A 17428-nucleotide genomic window follows, 5' to 3' on the forward strand; every position below is an offset into this window, starting at 1 on the left:
GTAGTACTTACATTAATATATATATATATAATAAAATTATATTTGAATGAGTAAATGCTAATTTTTTAGTTTTTCATCCATCAAAAATTATGAATTAATATCTTTGCAGAGTAATTTTAGCTTTACAGTTTAAAAATTATTTTATGTTTTTTAAAACTGAAAAACAGTTTTTAAAAACTATTAGGAGTCGTTTGGCAAAAATTTTTAAAATCTGTTTATTAAAAATTGAGTTTTAAAAAATTTCAAAACAGAAAACATCAAAATGTTGTTTTCAATTTTCAAAAATAATTTTTTTGTCTAACATATTATATTTTATATTTTGCTCACATACTCGGATCCTAGACCCGAACCTAGACCCGGATGGTTTAATGTCATGGTATGGTGCTAAAATATTGATTTTTTTCGTAAGAAAAAAATCTAAAAAACAGTTTTTAAAAATTTGTGTCAAACACCATTAAATTTTTAAAATGACAAAAAACTATTTTCCTATTCTTACTTTTAAAAATACAATTTTAAAAAGTAAAAATTGAAAATACAGCCAAACAAGCTCTAAGGCTCGTAATGTGCCTCTAATTTATTGGTGCACTTATTTTAAAGAGGTGGATTGTGAGATATTGTTATACTATTTTATACTACTAAATCACATTCACAGGTCATAGTTTTTTACCCCGCTTAATCTGAAAATCTTCAGTGATTTATTGTTAAAAATGATAGAAGGAAGAGGAATATATATTGATACATTAATACTTTAGGAGTGTTCACCAAAAAAAAAAATACTTTAGGAGTGGTGCAAAAAAGGATGTAATTATTAATTAGTTGGGAAATAACATGCGTGGAATCATAGCCACACACCCACATGGCTCTTGATGGATTGGTGAACCAACAGTGGTAACTGGTAAGTGCTAACCCAACCTGGGCCACCTGGCCATGTCGCTTTTAGTTGAAAAATATATGAATATGAATCATATGGTATCGTTATTATAGAGAAAAGTTTTCAAAATAATTCCATCTACTAAATTGAGGTAAAACCCTCTAAACTCTAAACTATATCTTTTCTAGCATTTAATCTCTATTTTTTTAAGCAAAATCTCTTAAATCCGTGTTTGATTAATAGTTTAGGTGCCGTTTGGTAACACTTTTTTTTTTATCATTTTTCTGTTTTTAAAATTAAAAAAGTGAAAATATTTTTCAAAAATATGTTCTATAAAACTGTTTTTACTTTTCAATTTTTTAATTTAAAATCAAAATTTTAAAAACAAAAAGAAAATCACTTTCAATATTTTTTTAAACAATTTTTTTTTTCTTAATCAATATCTTAGACTTCAATCAGACTTGGAGTCTTGGACCCAAATCCCCCACGGCCCTAGCGCTGAACCCGACCTTTGACTTGAATCCAAATCCGACCCCGGACCTAGACCCGACGTAAATAAAATCAAAAAATAAAAATGAAAATGAATTTTACAAAACACACTTTTGTTTTCTGTTTTTAAAATTGAAAAACAAAAGTGGTTACAGAACGCATTTTTATTTTTCAAAAAGCAAAATTTTTAAAAACAAAAATTTTACTTTCATTTTGTGAATTTGTGGTATAAATACTTATTTTGTTCATTTTGTTGCTAATAAGTGCCCAATTTTTAAGAATTGCGGCATTAATACTCAAAATCTCACTTTTTAGACTCTACCGTCAATACCCACTTAACAGGGTTGATATAAGGACACGTGTAATGTCCTCATAATTCCTCTTTTCTTTCTTCACCTAATTAATGAAGAAAATACATAAAACTAATTAAAATAAAAATAAACAAATCAATACTCGTTTAAAACATATATGATAAGGAAGAAGAAGAAGATGAAGAAGAAAGTGAGCAGTGGTGTACCTCAACCATTTGATGGTGGTGTGATGGTGGAGGAGTGTGTGAGTGGGTGGCTAGGTCAGGATAGATTTATTACTTTATGTTTTTTTTTTTTTTATCATATATGTTTTAAACGATTATTGTTTATTTTTATTGAATTAGTTTTATGTATTTTCTTAATTAATTAGGTGAAGAAAAAAAAAGAGGAATTATGAGGACAGTATATGTGTCCTTATAGTAACTCTGTTAAGTGGGTACGAATGGCACAGTTTAAAAAGTGAGATTTTGAGTATTAATACTGCAATTTTTAAAAATTGAGTACTTATTAGCAACAAAATGAATAAAATAGGTATTTATGCCGCAAATTTCCTTTAAAAAATTAGAAAACAAAAGTGTTACCAAATGGCACATTAGCTTTTCAATCAAATTTTTTGAGTAAATGGCCTGATCCAGTATTTGTGTAATCAACTTTTCCATGACATATTTATTAAAAGAACATTTTTAGTGTGCACAAGTGGTATTTAACACTTTCTATGAATAGTGTTTTACGATTAGTTAGCAATATTTTTTTAAAATTATTTTTCTAATTTATATGTGTTGGAAATTATTTTACCAGGATCTTAGATCTACTCACAAGTATGTTGTTTAAACACCCTAATTATGAACTTTCTAAAACGATAAATTAAACACATATAAAGTTAAGAAAACCTTACATCGATGCAGCGGAATTAATGTCTCCTTCCACTCAGATCTCTAACCCTTGTATCCTTTATGTAGCAGAGTATAATCAAGATCTGAGCCCGAATGTCCTTCTTCTTCAAGTTTGATCCTTCACAGTCTTCCAATCTATGATTGAGTTACTGCTTGCTGTGTGTGGGCACTTACTCTTTCACTAGGGTTCGAAATTGATGAAGGAGAAAAGAGAATAGGGATTTCGGCCAGGTATAGAAAGTGGGGAAGGCTCAGTTTTTCTGAAGAGAGAAATTTCTGTCAGAAAACTAATGAAAGCATGTGTTTGACTGAGCCATCACTTTCTATTTATAGGCAACTACTAGGTTTAGGTTAGGAATTATTTGGCATTAAAATAATGAAAATATTAATTTGAAAAATCCACAATAAGTGGCCGGCCGTGGTGTTATAGTGGGCCCCACTTGATTTTGCAGTTTTATCAAATTTTATCTCTATTTTCTCAAAAACGCCAATTTTCCAATTCTAACCTTTTAAATGCCAAAACTAATTATTTAATAACTAAAATAGATTATTAAATAATATTGTCATTTAATTTAATTATTAATTAGACATATAAAGTCCATTAATAAATAAATAAACCTAGAAACTCTTTTCTTTACAATTTCACCCCTGCTTAGTGAAAATTCATAAAATTAGACATAGTCTAACTTTAGAATTATAATTGATCAATCACGAATCAATTAATGAGTCTTACAAGCAGAATGTTCTCAACTAGAATGGGGACCATGGATCTATATGCTGAGCTTCCAATAAGTGAACCAAATTTACCAAGTAAATTCCTACTTATTAATTCTTCGTTGAATCCACTCTTAGAACTTAGAATTGCACTCTCAGACTTATATAGAGCATATTGTATGTTCCACGATATCAATATGCTATCTCATTTAACCATTGTTATAATCTTATTGTGATTTAAAGATCCTCTATATAGATGATCTACATCGAGATGGGATTTCTTTACCGTTCTCACCCCTCAATGTATTTTGCCCCTTAAAACACTTAGCTACCTGTAAATGGTGTTTAGTGATCTAATAATTAGTCAGTTAAACAAGAGCTCATCCATTTACTTCTATTTGCTAAGCTCGAAGGAAATCATCACTTGACTTCTATACACCAGTAGAAGCTATGGATTCCATATTTATGTTCAGCACTCCCACTCAATCATACTATCATGTTCCCAAAATATACGTATCACCCTGACCTAAAAGTAGGCTTAACTAATAAATCAAAGAACATGAATAGCACTCCTGAGTTGAGCCTAAGCATATCAGGATTCAGATTCTTTTAATCTTAAGATCAACTACTGATATTGACTTGGAAAGATATGTATAACGGTAAGTTTGTAGTATCTTAACTTAGTTGCAATATCGGTCCAGTCCAATGTATACTCCATACATTCGAAACTAGTATACTTTACTAATGTCCTGGAAAGAACATAACACTTACTCCAAGTGTAAGTATACATCATCGCTGATTATCACATTAGTGTAAACCCAATAACATTGATGAAACAGGGACCAAATCTTTTGATTCATATGATCACAATCACATTCCACTGTGTTGACGATACTGTAATTGTGAATAAACATATGATCTTGATTTAACTGATTTTGTGTGTAAACATAATAAACATATTAAACCATTAGCATGTAAAATTCATGCAAACATCAATCACTTCAAATTTCTTATATTGATAACTAATCAGATTGTAAAGAGTTTTATTTAGGGCATAAAACCCAACAAACTCCCACTTGCACTAATATAAAACAAACTGTGCAAATAGGTCAATCTGATGTCTTGATCTTCATATCAAGTGTAGTATATTTGAATCCATCCAAACTTCTGGAGACTAGTTCATAAATTCACTTATGAAACATCCTTTACTATATGCTTTACTCATCAAGGGATACTGAAATCTTTTACTTTAAAAGTAAATCTGAATAAACAGAAGACATATCTCTCATATTTTAAAATATGTAATTGAGATAATACAGTGCAGACTTTTCTTCAGTAATATTACTTTCTTGGATTTTTGAATACACAAAGTTATAGTTTTTCTGTGGTAGAGCTTGAATTATTATACAATAATTCCTCAACCCCCAAAGTAAGCACCATCTCATAGAAATCGAAATGAGTTGGTGAGATACTAGGACAACTGATACACAGTTCCTTAATATCTAACATATAGATCACTTTCATAAATCTTTCTTGAATATCTTCTAATGTTCCCTATTTGATTACATCTCAGATAGCTCCCACTCAATAACAGATGTCTGGTTAAATAATACTTTTAACCTCTTATTGTTTAGAGAGTTATCCAGTTGTGACTTTTGTATTAGTCTTAAAACTTTAAGTTAAGACTAAGTCATCAACATAGCAGACTAGTATTTGAAGTGAAAAATACATGCCAGAGATAAAGTAATCAAAATTAAGATACCATAAAATTTTATGAGGATTAAGAATTCTAGGTTCAAGTCATTCGAATGGACTGAACTAGAGTTCTTTATCTTATTCTCATAATTATGATAAGCTATTCCTATCCATGTGAATGGTTAGATTCACTTTTCAGTAGTGTTCTTAAGTACCTATCACAATTATCAACCTAATGAAGATGGGTATAGAATTTTAAAATTCTCCCACTCAATTAAGGTAGTGTGAAACTTTAACAAAGAACTTTCAAAAATATCAAACTTTTACTTACAACAGTAAAACGAAATGGAACATACAATCAAGATCAAGAATTTATATTGACAACAACTAACTCATCATATTACTTCCATGTTTAAATAAGATATGTGTTACATAGGGAATTGTGGAATATACTCCACCCCTAAGAATATACATATAGGGTAATATGGATAACCTCCACCCCTAAGTATATAGAGATTATGATCCACCCCTAAAGGTTGTAAAGATCATTATTCTCTTAGTGTGATAGAGTTTATGTGGAGTTGAATACTATCCAGAGTTCATTAGATATAAAAGATCGTTGAACTGCATAGTTTTCTTAACTTTCCTCCACCCCTATCAGATCAAAAGATCCTTTTATTAAACAAATTCTTAATAATTGTATTAGAATTAACAATTATTAATAAACATAGAAATAATTTCTAGTGTTTCTTTAATATAACTCGATGAACAGTTGTAAATATTATAGAATTTGCTTCAATAATAAAAACACTTACACATACAAACATACAAATATAATGTGGTAATAATTGATGAAGATAAAATAAATGAAGCTCAATCTCATAAATTGCAATGGTGATTTCGAAAATAAAGAAACTTTATTAATAATAAAAAAAATGTATTGCAACAATATGAGAAAAACAAGGATAAATATCCCTAACTAAAATTTGAAATCCAAATTGTCTTTAAACTAAAACAATTAATTCAAAAATATATTGAAGAGCTTCATCTTCATCTGGACGATTTCACCCTTTGGTCCAGCTTTCTGATCCAACTCAATTGAGTTCAAGTAGCTTGGCCTATAAGAAGAAGAAAACAAATAAACAAAGTTAGTCCAGAATCATAAATCCAATTGGATAACAATTCACTAAAACTCTTAAAGTTTATATTTAGAAATACCTTGTTTCTTTGCAAGAAGTTTAGGACATTGGGGTTTCCAATGACCTTTCTCATTGCAGTAGAAACACTTTCCTTTAAGTGTAGCATCACCAGAAGGAGCAGCCTTTTTATTCTTCATGGCTTTTGTTCGCTTCTTGGTGTTGTTCCACTTCTTCTTCAATTTGGGCTTTGAAGCAGAGGTAACATTTGCTTCGGGTTTGATCGTCCCATTACCCTTCCTGTGATTATGCGAGGTTTACTCCCTTTCTTCTTGGGTCCTCCAATCAAATTTTCATAAGTTTGAAGGTCATTGACTAATTAAGAAAGTCAATTTCCTTCTTATTCATGACATAATTTGAAGTGTATGGTAGAAATGCTGGAGTCAGGCTATTCAAGATAAGGCTTACTTGAGTAGCACTGTCCATTTCAGCACTATGATCCTGGGCTTCTTGGAAATAACTTGACATTAGGAGAACATGGTCACGCACGTTTTGATGAGGTTCCATCCGTGCATTAATGTACTTCTTAGTCGCGTCAAAGCGTGACTGAAGTGATGCCTTACCGAATAGCTCATTTAACTTCGTCATTACTTCAGCAGCCTTCTCGGTTTTAGAAAACTGAGTTTTGAGGGTGTCAACCATCCTAGAAAGCATAAAGTATAGAGCTTTGTCATTTGCTTTCTGCCAACGCTCATACTTTTCTTTCACAGCTTTGGAAGCATTGTCCTCAGGCACTTCAGGTGACGGCTCAGTTAAAACAAACAAGGCACTTTCTCCTATGAAAGCAATATTAATGTTCTCATTCCACTTATTAAAGTTAGATCCATTCAGCTTGTTTTCATTCAACAGTGATAACATGGGATTCATTTTGATAATACAGGATACTACAAAATAATAGAAATCAACAAATAGAAATAAATAATGGTTTAACACAATATCAATTCAGAAATTATAAGCACATAGCAAGTAGGAATGATATGAGAAAATACTTAAAAAATTCAATCCTAAATAATTTCCAAGGTTTTTCAACAAACTGATATCATTGTCCCGTTTAGGCGAGAGTCAAAGCTACCATCCATTGAATAGAGTTGTCAGCTCATCTAAAATGTTAAACATTCTAGCAACCTTTTATTCGATCAAGATTGGAATCCAGCGTTGTCCCGTTTAGGCGGGAGTCAAGGCTATTCTATCTTATGAGCTACTACCATTATTTCGCAATTTGCAAGTCAAATATGGTCGCCACCATTGGGGTGATCCATACCATATAAAACACTTACAAACTACTTATCTTTCGAGATTAAACGGTGCAAAATTGCTAATGAACGTTCCTCCATTAGGGATGATTACTCACTAAAACAAACGCGATGTAAAACCCACAATGGAGATCGAATATCTTAATAATAATAAAGCTCATTCTTTAAAATGTATTTTCTTTATTATTCTAATAAATAAATTCTCATTAAATTCGAAATTAAGAATTAAAATTCAAAAATAAGAATTTAATATAATATTTATAAAATTATACTTAGATGGTGATTGAAATAAAATTAATTATTTTCATCTTAGTAATAATCTTAAATATAAATATTAAGGAAATTAATTTAAGTTGAATTAAATTAAATAATTAGCAACTTAAAAATTTCCTTTGAGAATATATTTATTGAGCTCGAAAATTTAAAGTATAAAAACTATACAATTTTCGAAAAAATAATAAAAATATAAAAGAAATACTTCAAGCAAAAATATCACCTATCTAGATTTTCTTTTGACTAATTTATTCAATTTCTAATATTATATATATATATTTTAAATTCATTTATTTTAAATTAATCAATAGATGAAAAAATCATTGATTGAAGTTGGCCCAAGAATTAATTAAAATAAATAATTAATTTACAACTCAATCTATTTTTCAAGATAAATTCGAAAAATATTGCATAATTAAAATGCAATTTTCGAAATTGATTAATAAAATAAAGAAATATATATTTTGAAAATTATTTAAATTTAAGTTGAAAAATTAAATTTCAACCTAAAAATAATTTTCTATTTAATTAAGTGTCATGAAAAATAAATAAATATTTAAGTATCATGATGAAAATCAACTTAGATATTTAAATTTTTCAAGTTAATTAAATGTATTAAATTCAAGAAATAATAATTAAGTGTAGAGAAGGCTTAATTATTAATTTCTAGTTTAATACTAGGAAAAATATACTTAATAAAATTGTACCAAAATTAATTATTTAAATAATTAATTTCACAAAGTATGATATTTTCCTATTTAAATATTAGAAATAATAAGTAGTCTAGAAATTACTATCTAGAAAATATCTTATTTGACTAAGTATCTTTTCAACAAAATTTGAAAAATATCTAATTTAAGTTATATAGAAAAAATCTAAAACTTAAATAATTTCAAATTTAGATTTAATTAAATATATAAAAAAAATTAAGTTATAACCACTTAATTTGAAGATATCTTTTTAAGTTAATATTCGAAAAGATATAAACCTAAAAAATATCTTAAATATTCCATTTTAAGCTAATATTCGAAAAGATATTAACTTAAAAAATATCTTTAAGAATCTTTAATAACTAATGCCTAGGATTCCTCAACTTGATTTAAAATTTAAATCAAATATTCAAATTTAAGTTAGATAAGAAAAAATCAGTTGATATAACTAATTTATAACTTAAATAGGAATATTTAATTAAATAAGCTCCAGAAAGAATCTAGTTAGTTAAAATTCTATATTTAATTAAATACAAGAAAAATACAAATAGTTTGTCTAGAAATAATATCTAAACTAAAAGTGTTTTTCTTAAAATTAACTTTAAAATATTAAAATGAAAATAAATTTCATATATTTTAAAAGTTAATTATATTGCTAATTCAATTTTATTAGGTCAAACTAATATAATTAACCTAGTACAATTATTTAAATCAGGCAAATGGGCCTTCACAATTGGGGTAGTTCATGTGAGGGGGTGCTGGGTTCAGTATGTCGTACCCACTTCTATGGCTCCCAACTCTCACACAAGGCCCAAAAGAGAGGAATTTAACCTTAAAATGAATAACTGTTATTAATTGAATAGGTCCAAGATCTAAATGGACCTAAATAAAATCTATCATAGTGTGACATTTTATTTAGCAACAACCTATATGCATCTATATAATAAAATAAACACATAAGCTCACACAGGTACACACTTGGATGGATCCTATCATGTTGCTAGGTCATACACAGATGAAAGAAGATTGTAAAATTTACCTGTTACAAATTATTAACTTGACCAAGGGAGCCATCAGATCATTAGATTTGGCAAAAAGTAACCATGACTATTTGCAATCAAGTAATAATAGGTTTTGAAAACTTACACACAAGCTAAAACCACATACTCCTGCAACAAGGTTAGCTGGATAGTTGGAAGTAGGATTTATTTAATTTTAAATAAATAAATTTCGAAAATAATATATAATTAAATAAATAAATAAAAATAAAAAAAAATAATTTTCGAAAAAATAAAATTAAAAAAAATATTTATTTTCAAAAATAAAAAAAAATTATTTATTTAAATTTCGAAATTATTTAAAAAAATAAATATTTAAAATTAAACTTACAATTTTGAAAAATTAGGTTTCAACTAACCTAAATATCATTTCAAAATTTGCTAACTACTTTTAAAAATTAAATGTTATTTTATAAATGAAAATTAAATAAAAATTAGAAAAGATAATTAAATATCTTTTCCAGATTTTAAATTTAATTTAAATAAATAAAATAACAAAATTTAAAAGTTAGCAAAATATCTTACATCTATTTAAAATTACATGATTATAATTATCTTATTTTAAATTTAAATAAGGTCAAAATATTTTTTTAAAAAATTAATTTTAAAATAGTTAAAATCTGACCTTAAATTTAAAAATAAGATAAGATATAATCAAATTTTAAAATAAGATGGATTATTAAGCAAATAAGATAGATACTAACTATTTTAAATTCAAATTACACTAATATCTTGAATTAAATTTAAAAAATATTAAATTAATTCATAATGATAATTAGAATTGAATTAGGAATAGTAATAGTATAAATATAGAACTACACAACAAATCGGAAGTTAATTCCATGAAAAAGCATGAAAAATCGAAGAAAAACGAAAAAATTGCGAGCTGTACGGACAGTTTTCGCGATCTCAGGAAAATTTCAGCACAACTCCGATTTTTTTGAATCTTCAAAAAAATCATAACTAATTCAAATTAAATCGAAATTGAGTTCTGTAAAAAAGTAACTTGCTTAATTTTTTCCATACTATCCAATAAAAATAATTCCAGAAACAGATATTCAATTATTTTTAACGAAAAATTCACAAACACCAATCAATCATCAAATAACACTCAATACAACATGATACCATCCAAAAACAAACAAACAATCGTTTTAAAGTCCAAATTTCTTGCAAGTAAATCAATCACCATGGCTCTGAGGCCAGTTGTTGGAAATTATTTTACCAGGATCTTAGATCTACTCACAAGTATGTTGTTTAAACACCCTAATTATGAACTTTCTAAAACGATAAATTAAACACATATAAAGTTAAGAAAACCTTACATCGATGCAGCAGAATTAATGTCCCCTTGCACTCAGATCTCTAACCCTTATATCCTTTCTGTAGCAGAGTATAATCAAGATCTGAGCCCGAATGTCCTTCTTCTTCAAGTTTGATCCTTCACAGTCTTCCAATCTATGATTGAGTTACTGCTTGTTGTGTGTGGGCACTTACTCTTTCACTAGGGTTCGAAATTGATGAAGGAGAAAAGAGAATAGGGATTTCGGCAAGGTATAGAAAGTGGGGAGGGCTAAGTTTTTCTGAAGAGAGAAATTTCTATCAGAAAACTAATGAAAGCATGTGTTTGACTGAGCCATCACTTTCTATATATAGGCAACTACTAGGTTTAGGTTAGGAATTATTTGGCATTAAAATAATGAAAATATTAATTTGAAAAATCCACAATAAGTGGCTGGCCATGGTGTTATAGTGGGCCCCACTTGATTTTGCAGTTTTATCAAATTTTATCTCTATTTTATCAAAAACGCCAATTTTCCAATTCTAACCTTTTAAATGCCAAAACTAATTATTTAATAACTAAAATAGATTATTAAATAATATTGTCATTTAATTTAATTATTAATTAGACATAAAAAGTCTATTAATAAATAAATAAACCTAGAAACTCTTTTCTTTACAATTTCACCCCTGCTTAGTGAAAATTCATAAAATTAGACATAATCTAACTTTAGAATTATAGTTGATCAATCACGAATCAATTAATGAGTCTTACAAGCAGAATGTTCTCAACTAGAATGGGGACCATGGATCTATATGTTGAGCTTCCAATAAGTGAACCAAATTTACCAAGTAAATTCCTACTTATTAATTCTTCGTTGAATCCACTCTTAGAACTTAGAATTGCACTCTCAGACTTATATAGAGCATATTGTATGTTCCACGATATCAATACGCTATCTCATTTAACCATTGTTATAATCTTATTGTGATTTAAAGATCCTCTATATAGATGATCTACATCGAGATGGGATTTCTTTACCGTTCTCACCCCTCAATGTATTTTGCCCCTTAAAACACTTAGCTACCTGTAAATGGTGTTTAGTGATCTAATAATTAGTCAGTTAAACAAGAGTTCATCCATTTACTTCTATTTGCTAAGCTCGAAAGGAATCATCACTTGACAACTATACACCAGTAGAAGCTATAGATTCCATATTTATGTTCAGCACTCCCACTCAATCATACTATCATGTTCCCAAAATATACGTATCACCCTGACCTAAAAGTAGGCTTAACTAATAAATCAAAGAACATGAATAGCACTCCTGAGTTGAGCCTAAGCATATCAGGATTTATATTCTTTTAATCTTAAGATCAACTACTGATATTGACTTGGAAAGATATGTATAACGGTAAGTTTGTAATATATTAACTTAGTTGCAATATCGGTCCAGTCCAATGTATACTCCATACATTCGAAACTAGTATACTTTACTAATGTCCTGGAAAGAACATAACACTTACTCCAAGTGTAAGTATACATCATCGCTGATTATCACATTAGTGTAAACCCAATAACACTGATGAAATAGGGACCAAATCTTTTGATTCATAAGATCACAATCACATTCCACTGTGTTGACGATACTGTAATTGTGAATAAACATATGATCTTGATTTTAACTGATTTTGTGTGTAAACATAATAAACATATTAAACCATTAGCATGTAAAATTCATGCAAACATCAATCACTTCAAATTTCTTATATTGATAACTAATCAGATTGTAAAGAGTTTTATTTAGGGCATAAAACCCAACAATATGTGATTTAATACTTAATTACACAAATCTATCTATCTATCTATATAAAAGAGAAGTATAAGATGGTGACGTGACACCCTAAAATGGCTTAAAACATGTTTATCTATTTTCTTATTTTTTCTACTTATTTAGAACCTATTTATCTATTTTCTAATTAGGAAAAAAACCGCGCTTCGCGTACGGTTGTAATTTATTTAGTGGTAATTAAATCTTAAATTATATTGAATTTTCAAATTTATATACCGTTGATGTATTTTTTATAATAATATGAGTAACTATTAACTAATTTTTTCTTTGCATTTAATAAAAATAATTTTGATATTGTAAAGTATAATTTTTCTAGTTGTTTTGAACTTAATAAATATCTTTTATTATATTATTTATTATACATATATATTATTAGTTTTCAAAATATACACATAAATTAAATTAAAATTAAAAATATATATCTATAATAATTGATGTAAATTTATAGAAAATATTTTTAAAATAATTGTCATCATGGTAATTAGTGTAGCTCATAGTCTTCACTTTCTTTCTTAATAGGCTTGCTCTTTCACGTAAAAAAAAATAGACTTGTTCTTTCACATCAAAAAAAAAAAAATTAGCTTGCTCTTTATATAAAAATGCTAATGAACGAAAAATCCTCACACAAAATTGGGATCTAAAAAAATACAAATAATTTTAAAACAGTTGTCTTCACTGTATTTCACTTATAGTATAGTCATTTTTTAAATATCCTAAAAAAAATAAGCAAAGATAAGAAGTCAAAACATGATGGTAGATTTTAAAGTTATCAATTTTTAAAATATATTATTTTTAAATATCTTATTTTTTTTAAAAAAAAAGACCAAAATGATAAAAATGTTATAGCCAAAGATTTTGGAGATATCAATTTTTTTTTTTTTTTGAAAAAAAAATGTCATTTTTAAATATATTTTTTTTTCTTTGTTTTCAATTTTGTTTAAAAAAAAAAGCCAAAAGCACAAAAAAAAAAAAAAAAATACATCAATCTTAATTTCAAAAGATAAAAATAAAATGTGATGAAGAGAAAAGGCAAAAGGCCCAAAAAAAAAAAGAGTTATTACTTTTTGAAAAAATAAAATAAAAAAAATAAGAGAATTATGAAGAAAATAAATAAAAAATATATATTTAATATTAATTAATCTTTATAAAACTAATAAAAAATTGAAAAAAAAATAAGAGAATTAAGGGCGTTTGGTATGCAGGATTGGACTGGACTGGACAAGATTGGATTATGCTGAAAGTAATCCTGTGTTTGGTTTAAGAATGGACTGGACTATTTTATTTATTTCCTTTTAGAAAAAAAAAAACTTAAATTAAATAAAAATATATAATAATAAATTAAAATTAAAATATATAAAATAGTAAAATAAAAATACTTGAATAATATAAAATTGTTTATCTTAAACACTAATTTAATATAAATATTAATTTTTTAAAATATTTATATAAATTTTTTAGTAATTTAAAAATAATATATAATTTTATTGTCATATTTTTTTTTTCTTCTTAGAATCAATTTAAGTAACTATTATTTAATTAATAATATTCTAAATTTTAAAAACTTATGTATAATAATTCAAAATTATACATTTTCACTAATTTTAATGAATAAGTTTTTGATAAAAAAAAATGTATAAATAAATGTGTGATAATTATTTCCTTTAAATTCTTATTAAATTTAAAATATATTAATAAAATTTAAATTAAAAAAACGATAAAAAAAATCTCATCTGCATGAGATTATTTATCCCACCCTGCTGGATGGGATAAATAATCCTAGACAGATGAGGTTAACTGGATTAGTTATCTAGACTTCTAACATGCCCAAACACTGGATTGGACAAATTAGCCTGTCTAATCCAATCCAGTCCTGTGTACCAAACGGGCCCTAAAGGAAAGAACAAGTAATGCTAATTAGAGAGATTTCAGGGTGCCACATTAACGCCTCATATCTTTCCTTTATATAGATGTGTAGATAGATGTATAGATATATTGATAGATTTTAAATTTATGAAAATTATTAATTAATAATATTTAATATTACTTAAAAATGTGAAAATTTGAGAAAAATAATAGAGTAAAATAAAGTCATTTTAAAGCGCCACATCACCGCTTCATATCTCTCATTTATATATAGATATATAGATTAAAAAAATAATAAAATAATTAGAAAATAACTTTGTATGTATGGTAGGATATAGATTTTTTAATATATTAATTGTATATTATTTTTTAAAATTTTAATTAAAAAAAAAAGCCAAAACGTGGAAAAAAAAAGCTAATAACTAAATTGTATTTTTTGAGTTATCATTTTTGTTTTAACAAAATAAATGAATTAAGGAAAAAATATATTTTCTATTAATTAATATATATGAAATTAATAAAAAAAAAAAAAAAGAGAGAGAGAGAGAATTAAGGAGAAAAGAGAAAGATGATTTTAAATTATTTTTAGACCGTCACGTCACCGCCTCATACTTCTCTTTTATATATAGATAGATAGATTTTTTTTCTAATTATTTATAATCTATTTATTTATTTTCTCATTTTTTTAATTATATTTTTTTATTTTTTAAATATAAAATACAATAGTTTTTTTTAAAACTTTATAAATATCTAACAACTAAGTTTCAAAAAATTAAAAATTAAAAAATCTATCTATCTATTCTATATAAAATGTGGTTATGTAACAGAATTCTTAGTTTAACGATATTTTCTGGGTTTCACTGTTAACTTTAACAGAATATTCTTTATTAATTTTATAATATTATTATATATATTTAAAAATAAAAAGTATGTAGATATTTTATATAAAGAAATTTAAATTTAAATTTGTTATACTCAAAATTCGGCTACCATCTCAGTGGAGGACACGTGTCAAGATAAAGGAAATATGGATCGATGAAATCACTTTTAATGGAATAACTCATTAATTGCGTAAGTAGCAAAGTATACTTCCAACTCACCGACTGTAAGGTCTTATGCGAGGAAAAGATATACAAACTGATCTTTAGTGTATTAACGAGAAACCATATGTCATTGAATGCATAAAGTGAGGCATCAACTTCGTTACATCTGGGAAGACGAAAGCGACGCATATCAACCGTGGAAACACTTAGCATATAATGTACAAACTAAGTATAACAGTCGGGTGGGCTCGAGACCTAGTAAGCGAGGCGTCTATCTCGCTATAGGAAGGCGCATCTTTGTTACTTTCACCAGTTAACTTCAGACATCTTTTCAGTGAGACTTATAATCTTGACAAGCCAAAAGCTAACATTCAAATGATCCTCAAAAAACTCTCTGTTAATAAGAACTGCGATTGTCACAAGGAAGCGTTAAGCTTTTAAACAAAGAAGAAACGAGGCGTACATTATCGACCTCAGAAAGATATGAAAAAAGGCTTCAACTCGCTATCAAGGTCACTGGAACCAAGTTCTTGTCGAGACATCCCAGAACGCTACAATTAAAGACGTCTTTAAACACACGATCATTTTAACCCAGTAAAAATGGGAGAATCACAGCTGTGTGATTTTCAAATAATAACCGCATTTATACTACTTGTTATGTAATCAAACCCCATGATTTCAGGAGAGAAACGTTGTAAAGATCACAGTCAACTTTGTAATTAACTGTCTACTATGTGATTATAAATAGTGGTAGGTTAGATAAAAAAAGGGACGAAAAAATCATACAAAAAAGATCCTGAAAAGCTGTCAGAAATCTAATAAGATTGACTCGTGGACTATGCAGAATTTTAATTGCAAAACCACGTAAAAAATCCCTTGTGTTCATACCTCTTACTTTACTGCTTTCATTATTTTTGTGTGAAATTATCACTGTTAGGCTCAAATTTTGGTTAACGAAAATCTGCGTTAACAGTTTGGTGCTTTTATTGAGAGCCTTTGTGAAAGAGCTCTATTAAAACCCTCCTTTCTTTTGAAGAAAACCCATCTCCTTCATGGCTGAAAACCCAGAAGATGTTAATACACCACATGAGGAAACTCATCACCGTTCTGGGAAAGAGCCCATGGGCACCAGAAGGTCTTCCGATCCACAGTCCAGACGGACCACCCACTCCAGGAGGACTCAACCTGAGGGTGGCCCTAGCACTCGGACCACACGTTCTCAGAGGACCCAACCTGACGTTGGTCCCAGTACGCGAACAACACGCTCGAGGAGAACTCAGCGTGAGAATGACCAAAATCCTATAACTGGAGATGAGGACCCCATTCGTGGAGGTACTCAACCTATGGGAGAAGGCACTTATGAAATGGAAAACCGCTGCCTTAGACGCCGCCTGGAGGAGGCTCAACGGCGGAACGCTGAGTTAGAACGCGATGCAGTCGCAGCTAGGGCAGCGTAGGGGGCTAACACTCAAAATCAACCTGAACCTAGAGTGAGAAGACCATGAGGCAGACCTCGTGGCTCACAAACCAGGAGACAAGAAAATGCCCAGGAAGAACAACCTAGGAAAAATGAGATTCCCTTGAAAATCAGAATGACCAGCCAGAACCCTCTCACAGACATGAGAATGGGAGGCAACCAGAAACTAATGAACGAGAAATTCCCCATGAAGATGAGGAAGATCTTGGGACTCAACCTGGAGAACGCAGGTCACCTGCGAGAACTGACCAACGTTCTTCCCGAACCCATAGAGAGAAGGCTCGTACAAACCCTAATGGGGGAAATACGACAAACCACACCTGGGGGGAAGAACAGAGCATGAAGAAGCAAGTGTGACCTCAGGGCGGTCAAGGACCTACAGTCAATCAACTCGAAGAGGAGAAAATACTCGACGGGCTAATGATCGAGAAAGTATGGGAACCAGTAA

Source organism: Cannabis sativa, chromosome X (genome assembly GCF_029168945.1).
Source record: "Cannabis sativa cultivar Pink pepper isolate KNU-18-1 chromosome X, ASM2916894v1, whole genome shotgun sequence".
Classification (NCBI taxonomy): Eukaryota; Viridiplantae; Streptophyta; class Magnoliopsida; order Rosales; family Cannabaceae; genus Cannabis; species Cannabis sativa.